General features: G+C 45.8%; 1 long non-coding RNA gene across 1 annotated transcript; it reads left to right on the plus strand.

Annotated features, from left to right (window-relative positions):
• Positions 1–234: 234 nt before the first annotated feature.
• On the plus strand, positions 235–21,406 carry LOC115832437. The gene is made up of 3 exons (XR_004027940.1): positions 235–245; positions 11,241–11,245; positions 21,304–21,406. It is a non-coding gene; the product is annotated as an uncharacterized LOC115832437 (long non-coding RNA).
• Positions 21,407–22,182: the final 776 nt, after the last annotated feature.

Below are 22,182 nucleotides of genomic sequence, written 5' to 3' on the forward strand. Positions count from 1 at the left end.
CTTCCCAAAGTGCTGGGATTACAGGTGTGAGCAAATCTTTAGTTTCTTTACTTCTCTAATAAACTTGCTTTCACTTTACTCTGTGGATTCAGCTTGAATTCTTTCTTGGGCAAGATCCAAAAACCCTTTCTTGGGGTTTGGATTGGGACCCCTTTCTGCTAACAGTAGTGTGAAAGCAATGATAGACAATACATAAATGAATGGTGTAGTAGTGATCCAATAAAATTTCATTTACAAAAACAGCTGTGAGATGGGCTGAATGTTTTATGTTCTCCCAAAATTCTTATGTTGAAATCCGAACCCCCAAGGTGAAGGTGTTAGGAGGTAGGGCCTTTTGGGGGTGACTGGGTCATGAGGGTTGGATTAGTGTCCCTATTAAAAGAGATCCCTCATGCCTTCTATCATATGAGGACACAGCAAGAACGCACAGTCTATGAAACAGGAAGAGGCCTTTACCAGGAACCAAATCTATAAGTGTCTTCATCTCAGACTTCCCAGCCTCCAGAACTATGAGAAATAAAGTTCTGTTGTTTATAAGCCACCCAGTCTATGGTCTTTTTTACAGCAGCCTGAATGGACTAAGATAAGGTAGTTACCCAGATTTGGCCCCAGGTTTGTAGATTGCCAACCCTTGTGATAGGAAGCCTGGGAGCCATCCATATTTCCTTCCCTCTTTCACCCGACACATCCAATTAATAGATAAGTCTGCCAATCTCACCTCCCAAGTATTTCTGAAATCTGCTCTTATTTTCCATCTTTAAGTTCTTACTTCACTTGAAAGAAATTGCACTTGCAAATTATAGAAGAAGCAAGAAAGACAAAGGGGAATGCCAACCAATGTTCAAAGAAAATTGCTCCTGCATCAAAAGATTGGAGGAAAAAAATGCTTACCGTATTTCATCAAATCTGAGAAACCATTCATTTTAAAATGTACGTTATTTAATGCATGCCACCAAGAAGGAATAACTGCAGCCAAAATGATAATCAAAGATTTCTTATCACTTAAAATTTTTATTTTATACTTCTGGAAAGAATTGTTTTAGACAAAGAAAATATTGATTTTTGTGATAAATCAGTCTGTAACACATATATACATATACACATATATATATGATACAGACTTTCTAAACTTCTCGTTTCTTGCCACACCCCTCTTCCCTAGCACAAGGAGGGGTTCTCTCTGGAATGTCATTATCTGACTGAGGAAACTTCTTTCAGAAGAAATGCAATTGTCTTAAAACCTGTTCCTAGGAATCTCATCAAGTAACCAGGAAACAGCAGAGAAGAGAAAAGACTAAAAGTCATCGCCAGGCCCAGATAGACTTTTCCCCTATTCTTCTGAGGGCAGCTCCCAGATATTACCTGTGAAACTCTCTCCATAACAAGACAACCTTTGTTAACAGTGAAGTTTTGCCCCTCACCTTCCCACAATTGGTCACCACCTCCCCCAGAGCTCAGAAGAACTTTGTCTCAGGCCATTGTCTGTTTGGGGGCTGAAGATCATTTACTACCACTCAAAATTGCCTCCATTACCCTATCTCCCTCTCCTCTAAGAAGAGGGTGCTATTTAGGCTTCAGCCATTTGGCCTTTTTTTGAGTCTCCTAGTTTTTATGGCTCCCATTCCTACGCATGTGAATAAATTTGAATACCTTTCCTCCTGTTAATCTATCATCAGCTCACTTCAGCAGGGGAGGGAAAATTCATAGAGGGAGGAAAAATTCTCCCAACCCTACCATACATCATTTTCCTTCTGGAGTCACAGAGGCCTTTCAACTTGATATCCTCCCCTGAGCCATCGAGGGTGATAGCAATGCAGCATTTCTTCAAAGAGCGCTCCACAATTGTTTCTAAGAATTCTCTCTAGCCCCTTGGAAACCCATTCAGCATCTTTTAATGCTGTCATGTTCTTGATCTTGCTAGAAGGTGTCAAGGGAATGTTTTCCAACAATAGTCAGGACTCGTATTCCTTCCTCAAAGAGTCCTTTAATGGTTGGAGGCTAAAACATTGAGGAGTTGCAGTTGACCAGTTGTGCCACCAGGAAGAGCTAACTAATAGGCCCAAGGCTGGCAATGACAACCACATCTTGAATTTGTCTGTGATTACAAAACAATGTCAATTTCAGAGATGTTTATATATATATATATTTTTAAGTGTGTCTTAGCATCCATGAAATTGGTATATAAAGTTACACAAATGTTTATGGCATGTATGTAATCTTCTTTATGTTCTCCATACTGCAATCAGCTTTTTTGATTAACTAACTGCTAGTCACTCTTACCTATAAAAAAATAAGAGGCCAGGCATGGTGGCTCATGCCTGTAATCCCGGCACTTTAGGAGGCCAAGGTGGGCAGATCACCTGAGGTCACGAGTTCAAGACCAGCCTGGCCAACGTGGTAAAATCGTGTCTCCACTAAAAATACAAAAATTAGCCAGGCGTGGTGGTGGGCGCCTGTAGTCCCAGCTATTCGGGAGGCTGAAGCAGGAGAATCACTGGAACCTGGGAGATGGAGGTTGCAGTGAGCCAAGGTTGTGCCATTGAACTCTAGCCTGGGCGACAAAAGCGAAACTCAGTCTCCGAAAATAAAAAAATAATAAGAGCACTTCCATTGTACCGTACGTGCTAATGCCAAACAGGAATTTGATGAGATCTATCTCTACCAGAGGTGAGGTTTAGCACTTAAGGCCTTTCTTTGGATGAGTATGTCACTAGCAGTTAGGCTATCTCACTGTGGCAAACAAAGGGGAAAAAAAAAAGAAACTCATTTTTTCCCAAAACTCCCCCAGTGGGCTTGAAAATTCTTGTTCCACTATTGATCTGGTTTGAAAACACACAGCCATGAAGACAGGGTGAGCATTAACATTCTCAGGCCCAATTTTTCTAGTCCAACGATTACACCATTACTTCAAATTAGTGAAGTTTTGAGGGACCCGTGAGTTTCAAAAGGGAAGTGCTGTCTCCTAGGGCAGAGCCCTCAGCTCCTATGAGGTTAGAACATTCTTCTAGATACACCCCTAGGAGGGTGCCTGCACCCAGGGAGGAAAGCACCTGGGGCACTGAGGCTTATGCAGAACTCAGTTCCCCATCAGAAGCTTGCACTGGTGGGCGGGAGCGGTGGCTCATGCCTGTAATCCCAGCACTTTGGGAGGCCACGGCAGGTGGATCGCTTGAGGCCAGGAGTTCAAGACCAGCCTGGCCAACATGGCAAAACCCCATCCTCTCTACTAAAAATACAAAAATTAGCTGGGTGTGGTGGCACACACCTATAATCCCAGCCCCTTGGGAAGCTGAAGCAGGAGAATTGAGTGAACCCGGGAGGCAGAGGTTGCAGTGAGCCGAGATATCACACCACTGCACTCCAGTCTGGGTGACAGAGTAAGACTCTGTCTCAAAAAAAAAAAAAAAAAAAGAAAAAGGAGCTTGCACTGTCTCCAACTTCCTCCTAGAATTAGTTGCTAGTTCAGCTACTGAATGTAGACACAGGGCCACTATATAACAGTAAAGCTAGAAGGAACCTCAGAGAGCCAATCCCCAAAAGCTCTAGTTGGGAAGACAGGAGAAAAGTGGATTTGCCTGTGGGATCACTCCTGGTCAAAGGTAGAGTGTCCAGTCCCTAAGCTGGTGTCTTACTCCCCACACCTTGTGACTCTCAGTAGCAAAATTCTTTCATTCTTCAGTAAGATAATTTTTTGGCTGTTAAAAGGCCCCCCCCCCACCCTAAACTCTAGAATAGGAAATAATCTTTTTTTTTCCCTTTGAAATGTGGATGAGAGTAGCGCTGCCAAAAATTCTCCAAGACCTTTTCTTTTAAGCTTTAAATGGAATTAATTAAATCACTTGAAAAATAAATACAATCGTCTAATTTTCTTGTGTTACTAAAAGATTTTCGAAAGAAAGGCAGCACAGCTAGCCCAGGCAATGGCTGGATGAAGCCACAGAGCTTTCAGTTCTAACGCTCTGCATCGGAACTGCTGCTGATACAATGAAGCAAACAAAGTTAATGGTGAGCTCATTACTGCCTTTTTCATAAGAGCTGAAATCATCCTGAGCTGACTTGTGTGTGCCCAGGCCACTTGCCGATCGGTGTGAAGGGATGCTGGGGACTGGAGGGAAAGAGGAAGGCGGGGGTCACTTTTCTCTGTCTTACTTCAGCTGTAAATTTTCTGGGCCATACGACCGTGACAATTGATTTATTTTTCATTTAATACAGATTTATTCTGTGAAGCTTTGAACACTCACTGACTCAGAATGGAGAATTTTCAGTTTAACAAAGCAAACACTCAATAAATATTATTGGATATGAAATTTGTTAATCTGCACTTCCCCTGTTTGGAGATAACCATATTTTCTGCTGCCCCATTTGACAGAACTCCAACCTCTAGCATTTCAATGTTAACGTGAAACGGTAAGTGATCGGAGCTCATAACCTATTTTCTTTTCAGACAAGACTGACGTTAAAAAAAAAAAAGAAATCACATTCTTAAAATCGCCCAAAGAAGAAGCCAGGAATCCCTGGGGAATCTAATCAGATCTATTATGCTAAGTATAAAGACATCCCTGCCCCCAACTCCTCAAGAAAAGATCTTAAGGAAGTTGAAATCAAATTGCCAAGCCTAATGGATTCCCTGTGTGACTAAATCATTGTATTATTTCTCATGTTTGAAGAGATACACAAATTTCATGGACAGGCTTAGATACTCCTGCTTGAACAGCTGTTGCCCTATTACTGTGTCTAAGGTCAGGTTCATCGATGGTGGGGCCCAGCAGTTCTTACTCAAGTGGACTGAATGCATGAAAGAGTTTTCTGTTGACATTATTCTGATGCTTCTAGGAGACCCCTCCTCACCCTGTCCCAGGGAAGATTCCGCCCCTTCATGATGGGCGGTGAAGGGGATTAAAGGAATGGGGTGGATGAAAGCTCTTTTATCTGAGTCTGAATAGCACAGAATGGTTCAAGGTCACCCAGAAGTACCAAATCTGCCCTCTCCCACCAACATGGCTTCCAACCCTTACCTTTATTTCCAACAATTTGCTGCTTCTTGGCCACCATTTTTTATGCCAACTCCAAAGAGAATACTAAATAAGCCGTCTTAAATCCTTTTGGGGAGAGAGTGGGATAAATACCTTCAACAAATAACACTAACAAGATTTGACCTTCCACTTTTCTTTTCTGGTATCTCATATTGATCATCCTCTCCTGCCAACTGCACCCTCAGAAGGAAAACCTCAAGTGGCCCTTAAGTCCCTGGGCATAAGATTAAGTTCCTTTACTCCTTAATTCCACTTACTACATTTTAATATTTAAAATATATATATCATTTAATAAGTATTAGATAATGAAGCAAATATGATTATACAGTTTCCTAATTGTAAACCTTTATATGTGCCACATGCATCCGTGTCAAGAGACCACCGAACAGGCTTTGTGTGAGCAACAAGGCTGTTTATTTCACCTGGGTGCAGGCGGGCTGAGTCCGAAAAGAGAGTCAGTAAAGGGTGGTGGGATTATCATTAGTTCTTATAGGTTTTGGGATGGGCAGTGGAGTTAAGAGCAATGTTTTGTGGGCAGGCGGTGGATCTCACAAAGTACATTCTCAAGGGTGGGGAGAATTACAAAGAACCTTCTCCTCTTTTTTTCTTTTTTTTTTTTTTGAGACGGAGTCTCGCTCTGTCGCCCAGGCTGGAGAGCAGTGACGCAATCTCGGCTCACTGCAAGCTCCGCCTCCCGGGTTCACGCCATTCTCCTGCCTCAGCCTCTCCGAGTAGCTGGGACTACAGGCGCCTGCCACCATGCCCGGCTAATTTTTTTGTGTTTTTAGTAGAGACGGGGTTTCACTGTGGTCTCGATCTCCTGACCTCGTGATCCGCCCACCTCAGCCTCCCATAGTGCTGGGATTACAAGCGTGAGCCACCGCGCCCGGCCTACAAAGAAGCTTCTTAAGGGTGGGGGAGATTATAAAGAAGCTTCTTAAGGGTGGGGGAGATCACAAAGTACATTGATCAGTTAGGGTGGGGCAGAAACAAATCACAATGGTGGAATGTCATCAGTTAAGGCTATTTTCACTTCTTTTGTGGAGCTTCAGTTGCTTCAGGCCATCTGGATATATACCTGCAGGTCACAGGGGATATGATGGCTTAGCTTGGGCTCAGAGGCCTGACAATATGTACAATCTTAATAGTACAATATGGAATTGAATTTTTTCACATAGGTTCTAACTAGGGTTAATACACTTCTTGGCTATATAGAGTGGACCTCGTTGTTGGAACTCAGACAGGGATCAAATCCTCTCTTTCCTTTTTATGAACCCTAAGTAAACACTAATTATAATGTGATGCCCAAAGCTTAAAATTAGCTACGCAGGGAGACCTTTGTTCTGACCATTTTTACCTGTTTCTATCAAATTTTTCCATTCTCCAACATCAGTTTTAGTTCTATTTAAGTAGGAATTACCCAAAAAATTATATCTACTTATTAGAGAATAAAATCAGAAAGTACCCTGACTACATCTCAAACTCTTCCTTTTTCTATCAGGTTGTCATTTGAAATGGACAAAGGAAAGAAAAGACAGTTTGGAGTTGAAAGGAGAAGTGCGGCAGCCTGGGAGGGTTTGTTACTCTTGGCAATGAGGAGATGATCAGAAGGTCGGAAGCCTGGCCTCCGTCTGTGCAGAGAGCATGGGCCCAGCATACAGATGGCAGGTCGGTGTCAAAGAACCCAGCCTCAGCCTGGAGCCCCTGGGCAAGGAGAAGGCACCAAATGAAGAACTGATGCAGCTCCAATGAGTGGAGGAACACCAGGTTCTTAGTCTCCAGTCGAATTAGATAAAACGACACAGACACACATGGAGTGGTTTTGAGAGACAGGACTAGCTGGATTTCCTAGGCCGACTAAGAATCCCTGAGCCTAGCTGTGAAGGTGACCGCTTCCACCTTTAAACACAGGGCTTGCAACTTAGCTCACACCCAACCAATCAGATAGTAAAGCGAGCTCACTAAAATGCTAATTAGGTAAAAACAGGAGGTAAAGAAATAGCCAATCATCCATCACCTGAGAGCACAGCGGGATGGAGAATGATCAGGATATAAACCCAGGCATTCGAGCCAGCAATGGCTACCCTCTTTGGGTCCCCTCCCTTTGTATGGGAGCTCTGTTTGCACTCTATTAAATCTTGCAACTGCACTCTCTTCTGGTCCGTGTTTGTTACAGCTGGAGCTGAGCTTTCGCTCACCGTCCACCACTGCTGTTTGCCACCGCCGCAGACCTGCCACTGACTTCCATCCCTCCAGATCCAGCAAGGTGTCCACTGTGCTCCTGATCCAGCGAGGCACCCACTGCCGCTCCCGATTGGGCTAAAGCCTTGCCATTGTTCCTGCACGGCTAAGTGCCTGGGTTCATCCTAATTGAGCTGAACACTAGTCACTGGGTTCCACGGTTCTCTTCCATGACCCACGGCTTCTAACAGAGCTGTAACACTCATTGCATGGACCAAGATTCCATTCCTTGGAGTCCGTGAGGCCAAGAACCCCAGATCAGAGAACACGAGGCTTGCCACCATCTTGGAAGCGCCCACCGCTGTCGGGAGCTCTGGGAGCAAGGATCCCCTGGTAACAGCTTTAAGGAGCAGAGTTTAATAGACAAGAAAGAAAAGAGAAGGCAGAAGGAAGAAGCTCCCCCTACAGTGACGGGGGGGGTAGGGGGGCCCAAAGCCAAGAGAGGGAACCCCACCTGCCACCGATAACCAACCAGGTATATATACAGAGGCTGGAGGCAGTGTCTCAGGGGATTGGTTTGACTAGGCATGTCATTCATGTAGCCCATGAAAAAGCTGGCCCTCCGCCCCAGCCTCTTAATATGCAAATGCAGGGCACTATGATGTTCTACACACGTGGGGATATGGCCATGTTGCCAGGCACATGTGGGGCAATGGCAAAAAGAAGAGGATGGGAATTGCCATGTTGGGTGGACCCAGTTTCTAATGGCCGGCACTTGCCTATCAAAGGTTGCCAGACTGGCTCTAAGAGCCAGGGCTTTACAGGAAACTTTTCTAGAGATGCTTTAAAAACTGAAAACCGGCCGGGCACGGTGGCTCACGCGTGTAATCTCAGCACTTTGGGAGGCCAAGGCAGGTGGATCACGAGGTCAGGAGATCGAGACCATCCTGGCTAACACGGTGAAATCCGTCTGTATTAAAAATACAAAAAATTAGCTGGGCGTGGTGGTGGGCACCTGTAGTCCCAGCTACTCAGGAGGCTGAGATGGCAGAATGGCATGAACCCAGGAGGAGGAGCTTGCAGTGAGCCGAGATCACGCCACTGCACTCCAGCTTAGGCAACAGCAGAGTGAGACTCTGTCTCAAAAAAAAAAAAAAAAAAAAAGAAAGAAAAGAGAAGAAAACTTCCCAAGGACCCCTTATCCTCTCTCTCTGCCTAAAATAATTTATTAATAAGTTATATCACAGAACCTGGAAGGAAAAGGGAAGAGAGGGGTTTCCGACACTCGCACACGCATTTAGAACAAGGTTCAAGGTTGTGCCTAAGTGTGGCAAGAACTCCAGACTCTAGGAAGTTGCCCAGGACCCAGTCGTCCCTCTGCCACCATACACCACAGGCTGGGGTGCGAAAAACAATAGACATGTATTTTTCACACTTCTGGAGTCTGGACATCCAAGGTGATCATGGTCAGTTTCTGGTGCAGGCCCTCTTCCTGGCTTTCAGACAGCTTCCTTCTCCCTGTGTCCTCACATGGCCCCCACTGATATTAGGGAATGCAAATAAGAGAGACTGAGCTCTCTTGTGTCTCTTCTTAAAAAGACTCTAATCCCCTCAGACCAGGGAGCACTCCCCTCCTGACCTCTTCTAACCCTAATTGTCCCCAAAGGCCCCATCTCCAAATACTATCACATTAGGGGTTAGGACGTTGATATGGTTTGGCTGTGTCCCCAACCAAATCTCATCTTGAATTCCCACGTGTTGTGGAAGGGGCCCAATGGGAGGTAATTGAATCACGGGGGCAGGTCTTTCCTGTGCTGTTCTCATGATAGTGAATAATTCTCACGAGATCTGGTGGTTTTATAAGGGGGAGTTTTTCTGCACAAGCTCTCTTCTCCTGTCTGCCGCCATGTGAGATGTGCCTTTCACCTTCCACCATGATTGTGGGGCCTCCCCAACCACGTGGAACTATGAGTCCATTAAACTTCTTTTATAAATTCCCTAGTGTCAGGTATGTCTTTATCAGCACTGTGAAAATGGACTAATACAGACTTCACCATATGAATTTTGGGAGGGATACAGCATTTAGTCCATAACACAACCATGTGCCATAAAACAACCAGTCACAAAGCCTCAGTGCCAAATAATAGCAAACTTTTTTTTTTTTTTTTTTTTTGAGACAGGGTCTCACTCTGTCACTGGAGGACAGTGGTGCAATCTTGGCTCACTGCAACCCCTGCCTCCCGGGCTCAAGGAATCCTCCCACCTCAGCCTCCCAAGCAGCTGGGATTACAGGTGCATGCCACCAGTCTTGGCTAATTTCTTAAATTTTTTGTAGAAATAAGGTCTCACTACATTGCCTAGGCTAACATTCATTTCTCCCACATCTATAAGGTTCACTGATCTCATCTGGACTCCCTTATGCATTTGGGGTCCAACCAGGGCTGAGCTCATCTGAACTGGCTCAGCTGGGGCGGCTAGCTCTGTGGCCCACACCTCTCTCCTCTGGCCTAGCCTTGTTCTTCTCATGGTGGTGGCAGAGGAGCAAGAGAGAGAGAGAGAAAGTCCTTTTCAAGTAGCTGGGTGTGTCCCATTTGTTAACATTTTATTGGCCGAAGCCAGTTCACATGTCTGAGCTCAAAATCATATGGGAGGGCTATAAAGTCATGCATCACACGTGCGACGCAAGTACGAGTGAAGAACTGGAGCCATCCTAGTCATCCATGCCAGCCCAGATAGTGCTCAGATGACACCACCTCTCTGTAGCAGCTCTCTGAGGAGCACTGGAAAATGTAAGACTCTTGCCAGATTCTGTGATGACTGTCTCAACATGATATTTAATGTATCATTTCATCCTACTGATGAAATAGTTTCAAAGTTTTGGCTGGGCACGGTGGCTCACGCCTGTAATCCCAGCACTTTGGGAGGCCAAGGTGGGTGGATTACAAGGTCAGGAGTTCAAGACCAGACTGGCCAACAATGGTGAAACTCCATCTCTACTAAAAATACAAAAATTAGCTGGGCATGGTGGTGCACACCTGTAATCCCAGCTACTCAGGAGGCTGAGGCAGGAGAATTGCTTGAACCCAGGACCTGGGGAGCGGAGGTTGCAGCGAGCCGAGATCATGCCACTGCACTCCAGTCTGGGCTACAGAGCAATACTCCGTCTCCAAAAAAAAAAAAAAAAAAAAAAAAAAGAGTTTTTTAACCCTAGTTAAATAGTATTTTAAGCAATATTTTGACACATTTGGGAGGAGGGAGATTTTAAATCTATACTGTTCAATCAAGTCAAATCAAGACTTTTAAAAAAAAGAACTACCCAGGGCCAGACACAGTGGCTCATGCCTGTTATCCCAGCACTTTGAGAGGCCGAGGCAGGTGGATCACTTAAGGCCAGGAGTTCGAGACCAGCCTGGCCAACATGGCGCAACCCCGTCCCTACTAAAAACACAAAAATTAGCAGGATGTGGTGGCACACCTCTGTAATTCCAGCTACTCAGGAGGCTGAGGCAGGAGAATCACTTGAACCCAGAAAGGCGGAGGTTGCAGGGAGCTGAGATCGCGCCACTGCACTCCAGCCTGGGTGACAGAGTGAGATTCTGTCTCAAAAAAATAAAAATAAAAAGAGCTAGCCAGAAAGTAATGCTCCTTGGGTTTTCCCTTTCCTTCCCACCATTCACTGTACAGTCTTTTCCTCTGAAGAGGGCTGGGGCTTGGCTTAGGCAAAATGGAGTAACCAACAGAGCCTCTTCGCAGTAAATTCCAGTTCTCATGAGAAAGATAACACCACATCCTGAAAAGTTACAAGGTGCAGGGAAAGAAAAAGACAAAGGGCAATTGTACAGACATCCTGAAGAATTTAAAATGTTTTCAAAACCCTAGATGGAGATTTAAACAGAAAATCGAGGACTATGAGCTCCTGAGTTGTCAGGATAATTGAGAACAGGCAATTTCCTAAATGATAATGAAGTAGAAGAAATGTACTTTTTCAGGTTGTACCAAAATAACAAATTTAGGGAGGTCCCAGAGAGACAGTTTGACACACTTGACACACGTCATTCTGGGAGTGAAAAACGGCATCCAACCCTGCAAAGGTGAGCACACTGATGCCTTTGAGCTCAGCTTTGCAATCCCATCCCTCGACATCTGGGCTCACCTTACCAGTGAGAGGTAAGAGCAGGCAGCAGACACCAGTTGTCAAAACCAGCCAGCCGTTTCTGCAAGGGGAGCTCAGAGTCAGCCCAGAAGCAGCCCTGGGTGGCAAAAAGCAAACAAACCCTTGCCCAAGAATAGCCAAGCATATGCAGTTTTGTTGCTGGGAAAGATGTACTTCACGACACCATCCCGAGTCCCCACAAGTGTGAGCCTAAGGCAAGCCTAGGCCCTGCGTTAATGATTGGCAAACCCTAGGACCTCAAGAAATATCCTGCCTCCATTTCTCCATCTGTAAAACAGGCCTGGTCGGCCAGGCGCGGTAGCTCAAACCTGTAATCCCAGCACTTTGGGAGGCCAAGGCAAGTGGATCACTTGAGGCCAGGAGTTCAAGACCAGCCTGGCCAACATGATGAAACCCTGTCTCTACTAAAAATACAAAAATTAGCCAGGCATGGTGATGCACACCTGTAGTCCCAACTGCTCAGGAGGCTGAGGCAGGAGAATCGCTTGAACCCGGGAGGCGGAGGCTGCAGTGAGCTGAGATCGCGCCACTGCATTCCAACCTGGGTGACAGAGTGAGACTCTGTCTCAAAACAAAACAAACAAAAAAAACACCACACACACACACACACAAACACCACAGAGGGCAGGCTGTTAGGGCCAGAAATCACTGGCTGGCATGTTTGCACTGCATTCTTCCCCTCTGCCAGGTGCTGGGCTAGCCCCTTCCTACCCACCAGCTCTCATGACTGCACATCACATTCTAGGACAGCAAGTTCCCCAAATGCAGACATGCAAGCTGGGGAGAACTCTCAGGCAGAAGCCCGGCCATGGGAAAGAAGAGAAAATATGGTCAGCAGACTCAGCGCTGGGTGCTTAGGTGTCCTGTGGGTCCTGGTCCTGAAGGTGGGGCAGGGTGACCTGCCCATCCCCAGCCTCATCACATGCTCCTGCCCTCTGTGGCAGGATGAGGCCCATGCCTGGCCTGGCAGGAGTGGATGTGAGGGAATGGATGTGGCACTCTACATCCAGCCTGCAGAGTGACTCACAGATACCCACAGCCAAGGCTGCCATGCTTGTCACTTACCCTGAGTGACACGGTGAAGTACCTCCCAGCACCCAAGGTAACACAGCTATACCAATAGTAGATAAAGTGCTGGAGAAGAGGAAGATGAGAGACACGAGGAAGCTGGACTGGGAGATGAAGCAACTACTGTGAAATCTCTTCCCGTTGAGATAGCACAGGAAGTTACACTGAAAATAGGCTATGAGCTGACATGCATGCACAATTTGATTCCACATCTGGATTTCTGAATAAAACTAGGAAGAAATGAGGGTTTTATCCAAAAGCACCAAACAAAGCTGTTTTGATGCTGTTAGTTCTGTGCTCTTTTCTTGTCATTTACTTGATCATTAACCCAAGGTGACGCCAAAAAAAAAAAAAAAAAAATGAAATGTAGGAGACATACTTCAGCTAGATTAGAAAATCACCCAACCTATAGAAAAACATAAACACGGCCAGGCACAGTGGATCATGCCTGTAATCCCAGCACTTTGGGAGGCCGAGGCGGGCAGATCACAAGGTCAGGAGTTCAAGACCAGCCTGACCAATATGGTGAAACCCCATCTCTACTAAAAACACAAAAATTAGATGGGCGTGGTGGCGTGTGCCTGTAGTCCCAGCTACTCGGGAGGCTGAGGCAGGAGAATCGCTTGAACCCGGGAAGCGGAGATTGCAGTGAGCTGAGATCATGCCACTGTACTCCAGCCTGGGTGACAGAGCGAGACTCCATCTCTAAAGGAAAAAAAAAAAAAAAGAAAGAAAAACATAAATGCAAAAAGGAAACAAAGAAGGAAATGAGAGATTTGGGAGCAGCCTTGACTTGGAATGTGATGATGCCTCCACCCCCACCCAGCTTGGCCCGTTCTCTTCCTACCGGCCTCTGCCTCTCAGCCCTCACTCAGTGTATTCTATCTGCAGACAGGCGTTGCACTGAATACTACAAAATAGGCTACTTTTATACTAGAAGGAATTCAATAAAAGTGAAATACATAAAAGCCCAGTGCTTATAGATTTTTATTATGATTCTTTCAACTAGGTTTTTAAAAATTCTCTGATGTTGGGAGAAGTATAACCAAGGTATCTTGCAGGACAAGACAAGGTGTCAGGAAGCAAAGTGGGTATGTCTACACAAAGACAAACGCCGTGGAAAAGAAAAACCCCATCTTTCACGGGAGCCACGTTCGAGCTCAACACTCATCCCGATGTGCCTTTGGGGACAGCTTACTTTATGCCGGTCCCCTTGATGGTGCGGGGTCCCAGTGAGGTGGCTCCCACCAGTTGCATCTTTTTATAATCTTTCATGAAAGCGTTTCTTTTTTCTTAAACAGTGGTAATCTGTTTGATGTTCATAGAGATTGATGAGCGGCCTTGGGTGCCAGCAGAGAATCAGACAGATGGCAATAGTGACAATAAATAATTGTCATGTTTTTCACTTTTGTGGCCTCGACAATTCAAGGGTCTCAAAACACAGCGGAAATTTAGAATGATAGGAAAGGAAGAGACCTTGGGAAAGGGCATCTCGCCCATCCTTCCAACATCTCACCCCAGGGCTCATACTAAACAAGATGCTCTCATGAGCCCTTGGCCCCTGACTGCAGTGGGGATGGCTGTGTTCCCACTGAGAACACAGGCACAGCCCCTGAGTTACAGGATGTGGCTTCTTCATTGCCCCCAGGGGGATGGAAACTTGAAGACTCAAGGGCAGACAATACAGTGAACTCCGGGGCCCTCCCAGTGAAATGGGGAAGCTAAAGAGAAGCTGAGGGCAGGTTGAGTGCAGGAGGTGGCAGCAGCTCCTCCGAGCACCATCCTGGCAGGGAAGGGCCACTTCTGGCCACTGGAAGGAGCAGATGCTGGGAACATGCCCCAGACTCAAATCACACTGACACAGACCATCACACCGTGGACAGCCCTGGCCGCCCTGTTCTTTCCTAGAATAACACGCTCAGTGGCATGCCTGCTGGAGCCCAAGCCAGGACTTCTTACATGTCAATTCCTCCCCACGTGCTGTTCTTTAGATGTTAAGAGAGGACGTGGCAGGAGGTGGTGAACAGGCACTCATCTCACCTTCCAGCCGCCGTCACAGAGTACCTAATGAACAGCAGTGTGCTAGAATTTCCACATGTGGGTAGAGAGAAAAAGATGACAGTCTTCACCCAAATCTCAGTGCTGGGCACAGAGGATGGAAGGATGGTGAGAGGAAATGAAGATTTGCTCTTCCTTCATTTGTCTTCCCATTTCCAATCCTCAAGAACCAGTTTGAAGAGAATGTCTGCCAAACCAGCTGCAAACATACTGCTATTTAAATTTTCTTCATTTCAAAGGGTTTTAGAGGCCAGGCACAGTGGCTCACGCCTGTAATCCCAGCACTTTGGGAGGCTGGAGTGGAAGGATTGCTTGAGCCCAGGAGTTCCAGATCAGCCTCAGCAACATGGCAAAACCCTGTCTCTACAAAAAAAAAAAACAGAAAAATTAGCTGGGCATGGGTGGTTCACGTCTGTAGTCCCAGCTACTCAGGAGGCTGAGGTGGGAGAATCACCTGAGCCCAGGAGGTTGACGCTGTGGTGAACCATGTTCATGCCACTGCACTCCAGCCTGGGTGACAGAGTGCGACCCTACCTCAAAAAAAAAGGTTGGGGGGGTTGGGGGTCAGCCCTCTTCAGAACTCTCTGCCTCCTCGTAGGTCCATAATAAGTTCCCCAGCCAAACCACCCAGGGGAGATTACTGTTTGCTGTCCTGGCCCCTCTTCCTTCCCTCGGGGTCCCATCTCTCCTGAATCTTATTTAAATCTTCATCCTCACCACCTTCGCAAAAGAGGATCTTGCCTCGGACTAGAAAAGCAGAAATCATCCCGCATCCATACAGATCTTTAACCACATCCTTGTTCTTGAGATCCAAATTTAAAAGACAGGTGTTGTCAGGCCCTTTAGGGCTTTGCACAGTGTCAAAGCGAGCAATCTGAATGGAAGGAGTTTTAATTTTTCAAAAATTAGCCAGCAGTGCTGGTGCACGTCTGTAGTCTCAGCTACTTGGGAGGATCGTGTTTGAGAACAGGAGGTTGAGATTACAATGAGCTATGTATGATCACGCCACTGCCTGGGCAACAGAATGAGACCCTGTACCCAAAAATCAAAATAATTTTTTTTTTTTTTTTTTTTTTTTTTGAGACAGAGTCTCGCTCTGTCGCCCAGGCTGGAGTGCAGTGGCGCAATCTCGGCTCACTGCAAGCTCCGCCTCCCGGGTTCACACCATTCTCCTGCCTCAGCCTCTCCGAGTAGCTGGGACTACAGGCGCCCGCCACCACGCCCGGCTAATTTTTTTTGTATTTTTAGTAGAGACGAGGTTTCACCGTGGTATCCATCTTCTGACCTCGTGATCCGCCTGCCTCGGCCTCCCAAAGTGCTGGGATTACAAGCGTGAGCCACCACGCCCGGCCTAAAAATAAAATTTGACAAATTTCTTCACTTACTCTTTCCAACTAAAAAAAAAAAAAAAAATTACTTGTTATGCAATCAGAAAACTGACCTCAAAACAACAAATGTCAGCAAGTCAATAGCAGGAGTCGACAACTCATTCAGGAAAAATGAAGCACTTTTTATAAAAGTCCTGTTTCTGGCTCAGTTATATTGTCCTAAGAACTGACATAGTAAGAAATAAGAAGTCCAGGAATCATTAAAACAAGATAGAATCCAATGTCCTACGTGTTCCAAGAACACAGCTCTTCCTCAGAGGCTCACGGCTTCGGCTACTCCTGTGCCAGCCGGCAGCATAAACCCACTGCAGAGAAAACCCAAGCACGAAGCACGACAGTGCTCTGCCATCTGGTGGCCAAAAGCGAAATGGCCCTGAATGCGCAAAAGATTGAAAATAGATGTTTTCTAAACTGCAGTCGTCAATAGCGAAACTTTCCCAAGTCGGCTACCAATAAGTAGTGAATGTTAGAATGCTGAAAAAAACAAATCTAATGTTGAAGAACCTCCTTTCTTTGGCCCCCCAGGCATGAATAAAAAGCTCTTAAATTGCTTGCCTAAATGAGCCCATCTGGTTACTAAACAGGGGTACATGAAAACATCAGTTACAGGGCCGGGCGCAGTGGCTCACGCCTGTAATCCTAGCACTTTGGGAGGCTGAGGTGTGTGGATCACCTGAGGTTAGGAGTTCGAGACCATCTTGACCAACATGGTGAAACTCCATCTCTACTAAATATACAAAAAATTAGCCAGGTGTGGTGGTGCATGTCTGTAATCCCAGCTACTCGGGAGGCTGAGACAGAATTGCTTGAACCCAGGGGTCGAAGGTTGCAGTGAGCCAAGCTCGTTCCACTGCACTCCAGCCTGGGCAACAGGCGAGACTCTGTCTCAAAAAAAAAAAAAAAAAAAAAAGAATAAAAGAAAACATCAGTTACTAAGTATGCAAACGCTTTTGATCCTATGAAAGCACTGACCATCTATCCACACTATGCAGATCTCTGTTGGTGATATAATTACAAGATGGGAAAGGGAAGTGTGACCGGGACACTCTGAGAGCCACTTGTAGTCTACATGAGACACCCCGCAAAAAGCAGTCGCGTGAGCTTGGAAACTCAAACCCTGCTTCCCTAACACACTGAAGCCTCAGGAGGCCATGCACACCTGTAATCCCAGCACTTTGGGAGGCCAAGGCAGGTGGATCACTTGAGTCCAGGAGTTCGAGACCAGCCTGGGCAACACAGACAGACCCCCCCATCTCCACAAAAAACACAAAAGTTAGCTGGCACATGCTTGTAGTCCCAGCGACTCAAGAGGCTGAGGTGGGAGAATCACTTGTGCCTAGGAGGTCGAGGCTGCAAAGAGCCGTGGTCACGCTGCTAATGCACTCCAGCCTGAGCAACTAAGCGAGACCCTGTCTCAAAAAAAAAAAAAAAAGGCCTCTGAAAAGTCTGAGTAAAAAAAAAAGTTGTGCTTTGCAGACACTGCTGCTGCCACCAGGAGCCCCATACTACCAGCCATGATCAACCCCATCGTGTTTTTCAACATCATTGTCAATGGCAAGCCCTTGGGCCACATCTCATTCAAGCTCTTTGCAGACAATATTCCAAAGACAGAAAACTTTCTCTCCTGAGCACTGGAGAGAAAGGATTTGGTTTTAAGGGTTCTTTTTCTCACTGAATTATTCCAGGGTTTATGTGTCAGGGTGGTAACTTCACAAGCCATAACGGCCCTGGTGGCAAGTCCATCTATGGGGAGAAATTTGATGAGGAGAACTTCGTCCTGAGGCATACAGGTCCTGGCATCCTGTCCATGGCAAATGCTGGACCCAACACAAATGGTTCCATTTATCATCTACACTGCCAAGACTGAATGGTTGTATGTGACTGGGTGTGGTGGCTCACGCCTATAATCCCAGCACTTTGGGAGCCTGAGGCGGGAGGATCCTGTGATCAGGAGTTCAAGACCAGCCTGGCCAACATGGCGAAACCCCATCTCTACTGAAAATACAAAAAAATTAGCCGGGCATGGTGATGCACGCCTGTAGTCCCAGCTACTCAGGAGGCTGAGGCAGGAGAATCCCCAGACCTCCCCATGGCCTAGGTCAGGAGCCCAGAAGTACCACATGGCTGAGGCAGCACCATTTCCTGGGGGAATGGGGGACAAGGAGGTGCCCTACAGGAGAAGCCAGGAGGGGCCGCCTGCCCCTGGGGTGGGGGCCTGGCTGAGGCAGGCGTCGGGCCTGAGAGCCCGGCTGGCTGAGCTCAGAGGGCTCCCAGGGAAGCCTGGCCCAGGGAGCAGTCGTGACTCTGCAGGGGATGCCCAGCGAGGGAGCCCAGGAGGCAGAGGTTGCAGTGAACTGAGATCACACCACTGCACTCCAGCCTGGTGACAGAGCAAGACTCTGTCTCAAAAAAGAAAAAAAAAAAAAAATGAGTGGTTGGATGGCAAGCATGTGGTCTTTGGCAAGGTGAAAGAAGATATGCATGTTGTGAAGGCCGTGGAGCGCTTTGGGTCCAGGAATGGTGGGACCAGCAAGAAGATCACCATTGCTGACTGTGGACAACTCGAAGTATGACTTCTGTTTTATCTTAACACCAGACCATTCCTTCTGTAGCTCAGGAGAGCACCCTCCACCCCACTTACTCGCAGTATCCTAGAATCTTTGTGTTCTTGCTGCAGTTCCCTTTGTGTCCTATGTTTTCCTTATTCCCTTCCATGCCTAGCTGGATTGCAAAGTTCAGCTTACAATTATGAAATAAAAACAAAGGAAGGAAGGAAGGGAGGGAGGGAGGGAGGGAGGGAGGGAGGGAGGGAGGGAGGGAAGGAAAAGAAAAGAAAGAGTTGTTGGCTGGGTGCGGTGGCTCACACCTGTAATCCCAACACTTTGGGAGGCTGAGGCAGGTGAATCACTTGAGCCCCAGAATTTGAGACCAGCCTGGGCAATATGGTGAAACCCCATCTCTACTAAAAATACAAAAATTAGCCAGGCGAGGTGGCATGTGCCTCTAGTCCCAGCTACTCAGGAGGCTGAGGTGGAAGGATTGCTTGAATCCAGGAGGCAGACATAGCAGTGATCCAAGATTGTGCTACCACACTCTAGCCTGGGCAACAGAGCGAGACCTCACCTCAAAAAAAAAAAAAAAGTAAGTTGTTTAAGTTTGCTTAACTTAGCTTCCCAAATTCCTTCGACCTCTGAATAGGTTGTTGTTTTTTAGGTAGTTGTTTTTTAAATTGTTGTTTGTTGGATTGTTTTCTTTTCTGTTTTGTTTTTAGAGATGGGGTCTCCCTATGTTACTCAAGCTGGTCTTGAACTCCTGGGCTCAAGCAATCCTCTCCCCTCAGCCTCCCGAGTAGCTGGGATTACAGGCTTGAGCCATCACACAGGGCTCTGTTGGATTTCTTTCAGTATATCCCAAAGAATTTGTAAAACACAAGTTGAAATGCAAATGCAGTCTCAGCTCTGCAACTAGCTGAGCGATGTTTTGGAAAGTTACCCCACCTCCATGTGCCTTCATTTCTTCCAAAATAAATCAAGAGGAGAAAAAAGGTAAAGAGAGAAAATATTTTACTTCAGCCATTCCTAAGCTCTGCTATTGTTTTTTCATACCAATTTTCAACAACCTTGCACTGTAGATCATCTGGACTACTACTCAAAAATAGCCAACTGGTAACACACATCTATCCCCTTCCTCTTTTCAAACTCAACTAGGCAGTGAATGGATAATAAAAGGCTATTCACTCATAAGGACAACGAAAAAAGCAGCACCCAGAGATATTCAACTTCAAGAAATGTTTGAAGACAAAGTGGGTGGAGAAATAGCAACCAGCTGAACAGAATAGAGGGTGTTACAATGTGGGGCACATTGTATTTTTCAAAGACATCTGAGATACTTCCTCCCACCTACATTCTTCTGCAATGTGACTTTGCCACTCTTCCATCAAAAAGGACAGTCTGATTACCCTCCCCTTAAATCTCGGTTAGACTTAATGACTCTCCTATAACCCACAGAGGCCTTGTAGTTAGTTCTGTGGAAACCTTGCTCTCAGAACATTCCCTCTTAGATCCCGGCTGCCACGCTGTGAGGAAGCCCAAGCCACATGAGTCCTCCCAGCCCAGGTGGCAGACATGAGAGTCAAGAAGCCTCGGACAGAGACATCTTCTCTGAACACTTTATTGAAAACAACACCTTCTTTTCTGACAGTGGTCAAAAAAAAAAAAAAACACTTTCGCCTACCTAATTTTTATTCATAGCCATAATATAATTCATTTGTTTATTATTTTCCCTAGCTAGAATATAACCTTCATAAGGACAGAGAACCTTATCTTACTATTATATCCCCAACAACTAGAACAATACCTGGCACATAAAAGGAACTCAATAAATATTTGATCGATAAGTAAATGAATAAAGCAATCAGAAAAAAAAGAACAGGGAGAAACACAATCAATGGATGGAACAGATTAAAGCTTCTACAAGGTATTAACATATATATACACACATACATATGTATATATTTATATACACACACACATATGTATATGTGTGTGTGTTTATATATAGAGACAGATGCGGGGAGCCACTGAGGGAGCAGGTCAGATAAGAACAAAACAGGGTAAAAGAAAGAACTCTTACAAAGTAAAAATGTGGCAGGTGAAATTTAAAAATTCAATAGAATGCTTGTCAGATAAGGCTGACAAAATCTTCCAGATTATATCTCAAGGAAGAAATGTTAATAAAAAAAAAAAATCTTCCAGAAAGTTGTACCAAGAGAAGGTGAGATGGAAAATGTGGGGAGGGGGAGTTAGGGATCAGTCCAGGAGGTCTCCTGTCTAATGCAAGTTCCAGAAAACAAGAACAGAAAAAAATGGAACATAGATGAGCAGTGAAGTGAAATCCCAGGAAGCCGCGTGTGCACCAGCAGAGCACCCCGCCCAGCTGGGGCAGAACACAGGGGGTGGGGCCTGGGCGTCTGGGAAGCATGGGACTGAGCTGGTGTGATCTGAGCATTTGGAAAAACCATTACAGGATATTTTGTTGGAAAGATCTGTTGAAGTATTTAGGAACCAAAAAATCCTTGTGTAGTGGTAGATCCATAGAAAACTACAAAAGTTAAAAAAAGATATAATTATTGCCTGCAGGAAAAGTAAAATATTGTACAATTTGACCAGGCAACAGTGAGGCCTGACTATCCTTTAACCCCCAGCTGTGATATCACCATGTTGGAAGGACACGGTGGGGAGAGAAGGGCAGAGAGGAGAAGGGAGTGGTATGAGGGAGCTGAGCCCTCAAGTACCACAGGAAACCAAAAGATTGCACCCGAGATGGATAACTAAGAACATAATATAAGCTTATTATTTAGAAATATGGATGACATACAAAAGAAACAACCACAGCATCTTAGACTATCAAGGAACCTGCCCCGATAGTCATGTAAGTTCTTTTCTATTTTCCCTAAGTGTCAGCCGGTTTGAGAAATAAAGGGACAGAGTACAAAAGAGAGAAATTTTAAAGTTGGGCATCCAGAGAGACATCACATGTCAGTAGGTTCCGTGATACCCCACAAGCTGCAAAACCAGCAAGTTTTTATTAGGGACTTTCAAAAGGGGAGGGAGTGTACGAATAGTTGTGGGTCACAGAGATCACATACTTCACAAGGTAACAGAATATCACAAGGCAAATGGAGGCAGGGAGAGATCATAGGACCACAGGACAGGGGCAAAATTAAAATTGCTAATGAAGTTTCTGGCACCATTGTCATTGATAACATCTTATCAGGAGGCAGGGTTTTGAGAGCAATCGATCTGACCAAAATTTATTAGGCGGGAATTTCCTCTTCCTAATAAGCCTGGGAACGCTATGGGAGACTGGGGTCTATTTCATCCCTACAGTTTTGACCATAGAAGACAGCCACACCCAAGGAGGCCATCTATAGACCCACCCCCAGGCACGTATTCTCTTTCCCAGGGATGTTCTTTGCTGAGAAAAAGAATTCAGTGATATTTCCCCCATTTGCTTTTGAAAGAAGAGAAATATGGCTCTGTTCCGCCCGGCTCACCCGCGGTCAGAGTTTAAGGTTATCTCTCTTGTTTCCTAAACATTGCTGCTATCCTGTTCTTTTTTCAAGGTGCCCAGATTTCATATTGTTTAAACACACATGCTTTACAATTTGTGCAGTTAATGCAATTGTCACAATGCAATCATCACAGGGTCCTGAGGTGACATACAACCTCCTCAGCTGACAGGATTAAGAGATTAAAGTAAAGACAGGCATAGGAAATCA

The sequence above is a fragment of the Nomascus leucogenys genome, chromosome 22a (assembly GCF_006542625.1).
Source record: "Nomascus leucogenys isolate Asia chromosome 22a, Asia_NLE_v1, whole genome shotgun sequence".
Lineage (NCBI taxonomy): Eukaryota > Metazoa > Chordata > Mammalia > Primates > Hylobatidae > Nomascus > Nomascus leucogenys.